The 9317-nt window shown below is 40.0% G+C and overlaps 1 pseudogene across 1 annotated transcript; it reads right to left on the bottom strand.

The window, feature by feature from the left end:
* Window positions 1–688: 688 nt before the first annotated feature.
* LOC115896202 lies at window positions 689–1553 on the bottom strand (annotated as a pseudogene). Its single transcript, XR_004056131.1, has one exon. The product of XR_004056131.1 is annotated as a 2-iminobutanoate/2-iminopropanoate deaminase pseudogene (transcript).
* Window positions 1554–9317: the final 7764 nt, after the last annotated feature.

Consider the following 9317-nt stretch of genomic DNA (forward strand, 5'->3'; position numbering starts at 1 on the left):
CTACCTTTGGGCAAAGCAGCAACTTGGTAAGCAGCTCTAGCAGGAAAATGACTCTTGAAATACTGTTTGTAGATTTCATTGACAGTATTGAAGTCATTTATGTCAGCCTGGCAACAGAGCAAGACTCCATCTCATGAAAAAAAAAAAAAAAAGAAAGAAGAAAGAAAAGAAAAAAGAGAAAGAAAATGCAGTATACAGACACAGTGGAATATAAAAAGAACAAAGGTATAAAAAAAGAACAAAGTTCTGTCATTTGAGGAACGATGGATGAGCCTGGAGGATATTATGTTACGTGAAACAAGCCAGGAACAGAAAGATAAATACATGTTCTCACTCATATACGGAAGCTAAAAAAGTTCATCTCATGGAAGTATAGAGTAGATTAGTGGTTACTAGAGGCTGGAAAGGGTAGAACGAGTGGAGAATAGCTCGAGGTTAGTTAATGGATGCAAAAGTACAGCTAGAAGGAATAAGTTCTAGTGTTCTATACCACTATAGTGGGACTATAATCAACAACAATTTACTATGTATTTTCATTTTTTGTGTGTGAAATCTCCTTGTCTATTTTATTTCCCTTAGAAAAATACTATCTATGTTAAATTTTGGTCCACTTTCTTCTTCTTGACCTCAAATTTAAACACTTAAATTTTACTCAAGTAAAAGCAGAATCACATACCTGACATGAAAACTAAATCGTTCACATCATTAGTTTGAATTAGATATGTTCTTGATTACTTCTCCAGAATGATTATTCTTCTTTCCTACCTGCTATTTCTCTTTTATTATTGAGTAACTATGTAATGGATATCTCTTTCCTATATTCAGTAATACAGGTGTAATTTAAAACAGTAACTGGATTCCTTCTCTAACCTTCAATTCATGTTCAACTCTCCCTATTATACGGTATTTCCATAGTAACTTCAGATATTTTCATCAAGCTCACACTGTCATCAATTGTGAAAATTAAAAGGTTAATTAAGATGTTACATCACTTGTAAAAATTAAAATGTTAACAATTCCAGACTACAAAGCGCTGGCCCACTTATAGTGATGCTGTTGTCAGCGGTCCTTGGACAGCTACTGCTTCAATTTCAATTCGGCTACCTTTGGGCAAAGCAGCAACTGGGTAAGCAGCTCTAGCAGGAAAATGACTCTTGAAATACTGTTTGTAGATTTCATTGACAGTATTGAAGTCATTTATGTCAGCCAGAAGAACAGTTGTTTTCACCACATTAGTGAAGTCACAGCCTGCAGCTTTCAGAATTTCACCCATGTTTTTAAGAGCTTGTTTAGCTTCTTCTGCTACCCCTCCTGACACAAGCTGTCCATTTGAAGGGTCCATGCCTATCTGTCCTGAAATGTAAATGGTCTTGTCGACTAACACAGCTTGACTGTAGGGTCCAATGGCCCCTGGGGTTTTCGCGGTGCTGATCACCGTTTTGATCAAGGACGACATGGCTAAGTCTTCCCTCTTGCAGCCCCTTCAGGAGAAGAAGCCCCAGCACCAGCCTTGCTCACGTCTCGTGGGACTTACTATGTATTTTCAAGTAGCTAGAAGAGTAGATTTTAAATGTTCTCAACACAAAGAAATGATTAATGTTTGAGGTGATAGATATGCTAATTACCCCGATTTTATTATTATATATTTTATACTTGTATGGAAATATCACAGTGTACCCCATAAATATGTACAATTATTAAGAGAAAATTAAAAATAATACTACATTTTCAATTTTTACATTTAAAACATTTACATTCTGTCCCTTAAACATACTTTGTCTGTAGATTGATTCTGAAAACTGAGAACAGAACGTGTTAATATTATTCACAGTCTATGAACATGTGAACATTCACTGAAGAATCAAATAATAATATATGATTCATGAAAAAATGAAATATAATTTCTCTGTCAGCACACTGGAAGGGTCTATTTTTTCTTACACGCTATAAATTGCTAGAAACACTACAACATTTTAGTTTGATTTATATTTGGACCAACACTTTCTTATAAGATTTCTGTTTTTCTTAAAGCTTCTACAGTTGAATTTATTGGAGGAGTGGAGGGAGTTTCTATTCTCCAAAGGATATGTTTGCTAGAATATAGAAAAAAATAGTTATAACAAAAATATTCTGAAAATTAACAGTAAGATTTCCAAGTTTTGTTCCCTCAAATCTCATGTTGAAATGTAATCCCCAATGCTGGAGGTGTGCCCTGGTGGGAGGTGTTTGAGTCATGGGGGTGGATCCTTCATAAATGGCTTGGTGCTCTCCCCATGGAAATGAGTGAGTTCTCACTCTTAGTTCATACAAGATCTGGTTGTTTAAAAGAGTGTGGTGCTGGGTGCGGTGGCTCACGCCTGCAATCCTAGCACTTTGGGAGGCTGAGACGGGCGGATCACCTGAGGTCAGGAGTTCGAGACCAGCCTGGCCAACATGGGGAAACCCCGTCTCTACTTAAAATACAAAAAATTAGCTGTGCGTGGTGATACGTACCTATAATCCCAGCTACTCGGGAGGCTGAGGCTGGAGAATCGCTTGAACCCAAGATGGAGGTTGCAGTGAGTACAGATCATGTCATTGTACTCCAGACTAGGGGACAAGAGTGAGTCTTCATCTCAAAAAAAAAAAAAGAGTGTGGCAAGTCCTGCCACTTTTCTTTATAAATTACCCAGTCTCAGGTATTCCTTTATAGAAAAGCAAAATAGACAATTAATAACCTGTAAATTTTTTCAGGAATTTTTCTTATGTTCCTGTCTTGCTTCTCAGTGCAGCTTGATGAATGTTGGATCGAAATTTGACCTTATATTCTCAACCTAATTCTCAAATATGTGTTTAACTCTGGAAAATGTAAACTGTCAGGTTAAGATCTCCTAAAACCTTAAGGAAGAATGCTGTAAGGCAGAATGTCTTTGAGAATCAGTCTCTTTATTTGATATGAAGCATACAAAGCATTGAAAAACACAAAAGGGACAGTGCTTGGATGAACCATAAGAATAAATTTTTCTGTGGGCATAACTCTTGTATGTCCATCATGGAAATTACCCGAAGTCATTGCCAGTATCTTCTTGATGTCAACTCTGACGGTACTAATCTTGACAGAATTTTAAATAGAAGGCTTTAAGTAACACTTCAACTGTTAAGTTAACAAAGGAGGGGAAAGGAAAACTAGCCTACTATGAACCATGCACATATACTGTCTTGGTGGTTTTATATGTGAATATTATCCAATATAACATGTATTATTAATTACATTATATTTATATTTAATATGCTGTTATATAACATATTTATTTAGGAAAAGAAGAGGTGGCCCACCCTGCCTGAGAGTCAAAATCACCTTCCCCTCTGCCTTCCTTTTCTTAGTTATGATGGCGTCTGACCCTCTCGCTGGTATGAGCCACACTGTATAACCCTGCTTCCCGACATGCTGCCCCACAGCCTTCCACTGTTGTTAGTGTTCATTCTTCCTTCTGTTCTCTCTCAGCTCCGATTCTTTGATCCTTGAATCTGCTTTAATTCATCTCTTTTGAAAACTTCTAGTGCTGTTCTTGGATCTGATATTTAATGTCAGCTTTCCTTTTGAATTCCCCTGACTTGAGCCCCAGATTATCACAGCCAGAAGGGGCTCAGTGTCAGCTAGATCAATGGTTCTAGCCTGCAGCATTTCACAGAGACTCTGGAGTTATTAGAAGAGTCTTAGAACCCGTATATGTTTATAGGTATTTTTCCTTTCAGTGGGCAACAAAATTGACACCTTTATAATGTGGTATTCATGATTTTCTGAAATTAAGAAGAGTTTTCACACTCTAAAAAACTGGGAACCACTGATTTACACCAGCCTCCTCATCGAACAAATTTAAAAAAATCAAAAGCTCAGAAAGTTATTTGTTTTGTCCAAGGTCATACAGTGGGTTAGGATCTTATCAGGGACTCAGGTGTAGGATCGAATTCTCAACCATCAACCCATTCCTCTTTCTGGTACCTTAACTCCCGAAATACCATAATCCTCGCAGTTACATAGCAGCTCCCACAGACTCTCCTGCATGGGGGAGTAATGGGTCGCCATCTGAGTCAGACCGAATGTGAGGAAGCAACTTCTCCCTCCACAGTAAATGTTGAAGCTTTACTGAAAAGTACTACTAGGATGTGATAAACAAACAAATATCCTTAGAGACTATACGTATGTTTTAAATAATCAATCCATCTTTTTTCAGAGAATCTTATCTTGCCCCCTCCCCCTGTTGTAGGTAAATAAGCAGCCCTAGATCCCGCGGATCATTTATGAGACCCAGGGAAGGGGCCTACCTATAGGTTTCCCAGAAATGAGAGTCTCAGGACTAAATTCCTTTGGGTATCAGAGATTTGGAATTGAAACTCCAAGAAATGAAGAAAATGTTCAGAAAGGCGATGATGAAATGTTTGTGACTGGCGGACATTTTTTTTTTTTTTTTTTTTTGAGACGGATTCTCGCTCTGTTGCCCAAGCCTGGAATGCAGTGCAACTTCTGCCTTCCCAGTTCTCGGCTCACTGCAACCTCTGCCTTCTGGGTTCAAGCGTTCTCGTGCCTCAGCCTCCCGAGCAGCTGGGATTACAGGCACATGCCACCACACCTGGCCAATTCTGTATTTTTTAATAAACAGGGTTTCACCATGTTGGCCAGGCTGGTCTTGAACTCCTGACCTCAAGTGATCTGGTGAACATTTTGAACTACAGGCCTACAGAGAAAGAGAATGAGAATGAGATAGGGGAGAGGGAGAGAGGGAAGAGAGAAAGAATTCACAAGGGAAAATGCATATGAGGGCCTCGTGGTTCCAGAGAGAAAGGGACAGAAAAAGAAAAGAGAGAGGATGCCCTGGAGAGCACCTTAGATGCAACATTTCTGGTTCCCAGTTCCTGTCATAGGGGCCCTGCTCCTCTTGGATTCCAGGAGCTTTCTAGATTTTAAAATAAGCTCTTTAGGCCAGGTACGGTGGCTCATGCTTGTAAATCCCAGTGCTTTTGGGAGGCCGAGGCAGGAGGATCACTTGAGCCCAGGAGTTCAAGACCAGCCTGGCCAGCACAGCGAGACTCTGTCTGTACCAAAAATAAAAAAACATTAGCCAGGTACGGTGGTGCGTGCCTGTGGTCCCAGCTACTTGGGAAGCTGGAGAGGGAGGATCACTCGAGCCCAGGATCTTGAGGCTACAGTGAACTGTGACTGCGCCACTGCTTCTCCAGCCTGGGCAATAGCGAAAACCCTGTCCTCTGTAATTAAAAATTAAATAAGCTCTATACTTACGTTGATTTGAGTGGGATTTTGGTGTCTGTATCAGTGGTCAGCTCTGTGGAAACAAAGTCAGATCTCATGAATACCTTAGAGTTCCCATAGCTTGAGAGACGGTGATGCAGTCTATTTTCATGCTGAGGCTGCCTCGTTAGAAAAAGAAGGACAAGAGCACTTCAGCTGTAACAGGCACTGCCCCCAACACACATCAGTGCTAATGACAGGTACTGGGTGGGCAGACAACTAAGACACAAGACTCTCAGTACATACAGCAGAGTCTGTGGTACCAGCCACAGGACTGTGCAGAGACCTCATCTCAATCCCAAATATTTCTTGATCTCATTGCTGTTCAGAAGAGTCCTCTCTCTAAGCACTTGAGAATGGGAGTAAAAGTTCTATATAATCACTGTGGCATCTTTCATTTCAGTGAAAAAATGATTTTGAGATTTGTCTTGTACGAGATGCTTAATACGAAACTTCTAGTTCTAAGGAGATTTAGAAAAAGAGAAAAGTGCAATATGTGTATATATTATATATGTTTTACATAGTAACCTTTGTATATATAAAATGCATATGTAAGATGTACATATAATATATGTTATATAGTATGTGGATATATTCACCACACACATTTGTATGCATGTTATTCTCAAGGGCAAGAAGTAAAAGTAATAATAAATAGTAATACTTTTTCAGTGTGAATATAGAAGGAATCAGTGAAGTCTTTTCATTGTTGAAATAAAAATAAAGGGAGGCAAAGCAAGATTATAGTTAACAGAAATGTGGAAGAAAGATATAAAAACAGAAGGTGCCCAGGTGTGGTGGCTCATGCCTGTAATCCCAGCACTTTGGGAGGCCAAAACAAGAGGATTGCTTGAGGCCAGGAATTCAAGACCAGCCGGGCAACAGAGCAGGACCCCATCTCTAAAAAATAATTTAAAAAATTAACTGGGTGTGGTGGCCCTTGCCTGTAGTTCCAGTTACTTGGGAGGTCAAGGTGGGAGGATTGCTTGAGTCCAGGAGGTCAAGGTGCAGTGAGCCATGATCACACCACTGCACTCCAGCCTGCAGAACAGAGTGAGAGCATTTCAAAATAAAAAATAGGCCAGGCATGGTGGCTCACGCCTCTCATCCCAGGACTTGGGGAGGCCAAGGTTGGTGGGTCACCTGAGGTCAGGAGTTTGAGACCAGCCTGGCCAACATGGCAAAACCCTGTCTTTACTAAAAATACAAAAATTAGCCAGGTGTGATGGCACACACCTATAATCCCAGCTACTCAAGAGGCTGAGGCAAGAGATCGTTTGAACTCAGGAGGTGGAGGTTGCAGTGAACCAAGATCATGCCACTGCACTCCAGCCTGGGTGACAGAGAGAGAATCTGCTTTTTATTAAAACAAAACAAAACAAAACAAAAACCAACTAATTAGTTAATTTAAAAATTAAAGGAAAAAGGGAGATTGTTAATAATGGCCAAGATTCCTAAAAGAAGAGTACGTCCTAATAAATCTATATGAGAAGAGATAACAGCCCCTCAGAAAGAAATAGGTAAAGAACATGATGCTGTGATTGGAAACCTCAGAGGTACAACGTTGTAGTTAAAATCTGCCCTTTGTGCCGGGCGCGGTGGCTCACGCCTGTAATCCCAGCACTTTGGGAGGCCGAGGCGGGTGGATCACGAGGTCAGGAGATCGAGACCAGCCTGGCTAACACGGTGAAACCCCGTCTCTACTAAAAATACAAAAAATTAGCTGGGCGAGGTGGTGGGCGCCTGTAGTCCCAGCTACTCGTGAGGCTGAGGCAGGAGAATGGCGGGAACCTGGGAGGCGGAGCTTGCAGTGAGCCGAGATCGCGCCACTGCACTCCAGCCTGGGCGACAGAGCGAGACTCTGTCTCAAAAAAAAAAAAAAAAAAAAAAAAAAATCTGCCCTTTGCTTTAAAAATATCAGGAAAATAAGCAAGGGAAATTGTGTGAAATAAGTTATTGATATTTGAATAGCAAATATATTAGAAACATTGAAATATCTTTAAAATAGCACCTCTATACCATACATCCTAAGTTGCTTAGAGAATTGGCTAATGGGTTTAAGGAAACTCTTATCATTATGTTCAGGGCACACTGGATGCATTATTTCAGAAAGTTGTCAAAGGAGGAAAAAATAAGAAAAATGAGCTCTTGGGGACCTAATTTCTTCTTATTCTCCTTCCTAAGAAAGACCTCTCAACTACGTGAAGACTGTTGGATGGATCTCTATTATTCTAGACATGCTAACTTGAAACTGGAGAGTCAGCGCTTCTGTTTTCCACTCCCCCCACTTCCATTACTCCCCAAATCCTGGGTGATTTGGTTTCCCAGAATTGCTCAGATTTTGCTCCTTCTCATTGTAACAGTCATAGTCCAGGCTGCATCCCCAACCGATGGTGAGGAGTATTAAAATGTTAAGGACTGAGCCCAGGAGTATGACCTGGCACAAAGCAGGTATCACCATAATATTTTTTTTTTTTCAACTTTTATTTTAAGTTCAGGGGTACATGTGCAGGATGTGCAGCTTTGTTACATAGGTAAATGTGTGCCATGGTGGTTTGTTGCACAGATCATCCTATCACCTAGGTATTAAGCCCAACATCCATTAGCTATTTTTCCTGATGCTCCCCCCACCACACTCCCCTCTAAGAGACCCCAGTATGTGTTGTTCCCCTCCATGTGTTCTCATCATTCAACTCCCACTTGCAAGTGAGAACACATGGTGTTTGGTTTACTGTTCCTGTGTTAGTATGCCAAGGATAATGATTTCAGCTCCATCCATGTGCCTGCAAAGGACATGATCTCGTTCCTTTTTGTGGCTGCATAGTAGTCCTTGGTGTACACTATAAGAGTTAAATAATACACTTTATTGTGAATTATTTATATATTACAGAGAATTTTTAAATTGAGGTTTTTCTGAGACAGGGTCTCCCTCTGTTGCCCAGGCTGGAGTGCAGAGGCACAAGGATGACTCACTGCAGCCTCAACCTCCCAGGTTCAAGTGATCCTCTCACCTCAGCCTCCTCAGTAGCTAGGACCACAGGCGTGAACCACCAGTCCTGCCTTCTGTGGAGATCTTTTCTACTGCTGTTTTATAACCACATCCTCTTTCCTCTCACCTACATCCCCTCTTTAACCCCTGGCAGCTACTAACCTGCTCCTTATTCTACAATTTTGTCATTTTAAGAATGTTATGCAAATGGAATCATACCATATGTAATTTTGAGATTGACTCTAATCACTTAGCATAATTCTCTGAGAGTCATCTAGGTCGTTGCATGTATCAATAGTTTGTTCTTTTTTGTTGCTGAGCAGTGTTTCTTGGTATGAATGTCCTACAGTTTGTTTAAACATGTACAGTTGAAGGGCATCTGATAGATTGCTTCCAGCTTGGGGCCAATGTGAATAAAATTGCTATAAACATTAATGCATAGGTCTTTGTGTGAACACAAGTTTTCATTACTCTGGAAAAAATGCCTGACAGTGTGATTTCTGAGTCATATAGTAGTTGCATGTCTAGTTTTTTAAGAAACTGCCAAAATGTTTTCTGAACTCTACAATTTTACATTCCCAACAGCAAAGTATGAATAATCTAGTTTCTCTTCATCCTCTCCAGCAATTGCTGCTATCGTGATTTTTTAATTTTAGCCATTCTGACAGGCATATAGTGATATCTCAGTATGGTTTTTAATTTGCATTTCTTTGGTGGCTAATGATGTTGAACATCATTTCATTTGCCTATTTGCCATGGTGTATCCTCTTCAATGAAATGTCTCTTCGTGTCTTTTGCCTGCTTTCTAATTGGATTGTTTGTGTTTTTAATGTAGGGTTTTAAGATTTCTTAATATAGTGTAGACATTAATGCTAATATTAGGACTGTGTGTGGTTTGCAAATATTTTCTTCTCCAATTGCCTGTCTTATCAACTTTTTAACAGGATCTTTTGCACAGAAAGTTTTTTGTTTGTCTTTTTCTTTTTCTTTTTCTTTTTTTTGTTTTTTTTTTTGAGATGAGTCTTACTCTGTCACCCAGGC

Source organism: Rhinopithecus roxellana, unplaced genomic scaffold, assembly GCF_007565055.1.
Source record: "Rhinopithecus roxellana isolate Shanxi Qingling unplaced genomic scaffold, ASM756505v1 contig5964, whole genome shotgun sequence".
NCBI classification, from domain to species: Eukaryota; Metazoa; Chordata; class Mammalia; order Primates; family Cercopithecidae; genus Rhinopithecus; species Rhinopithecus roxellana.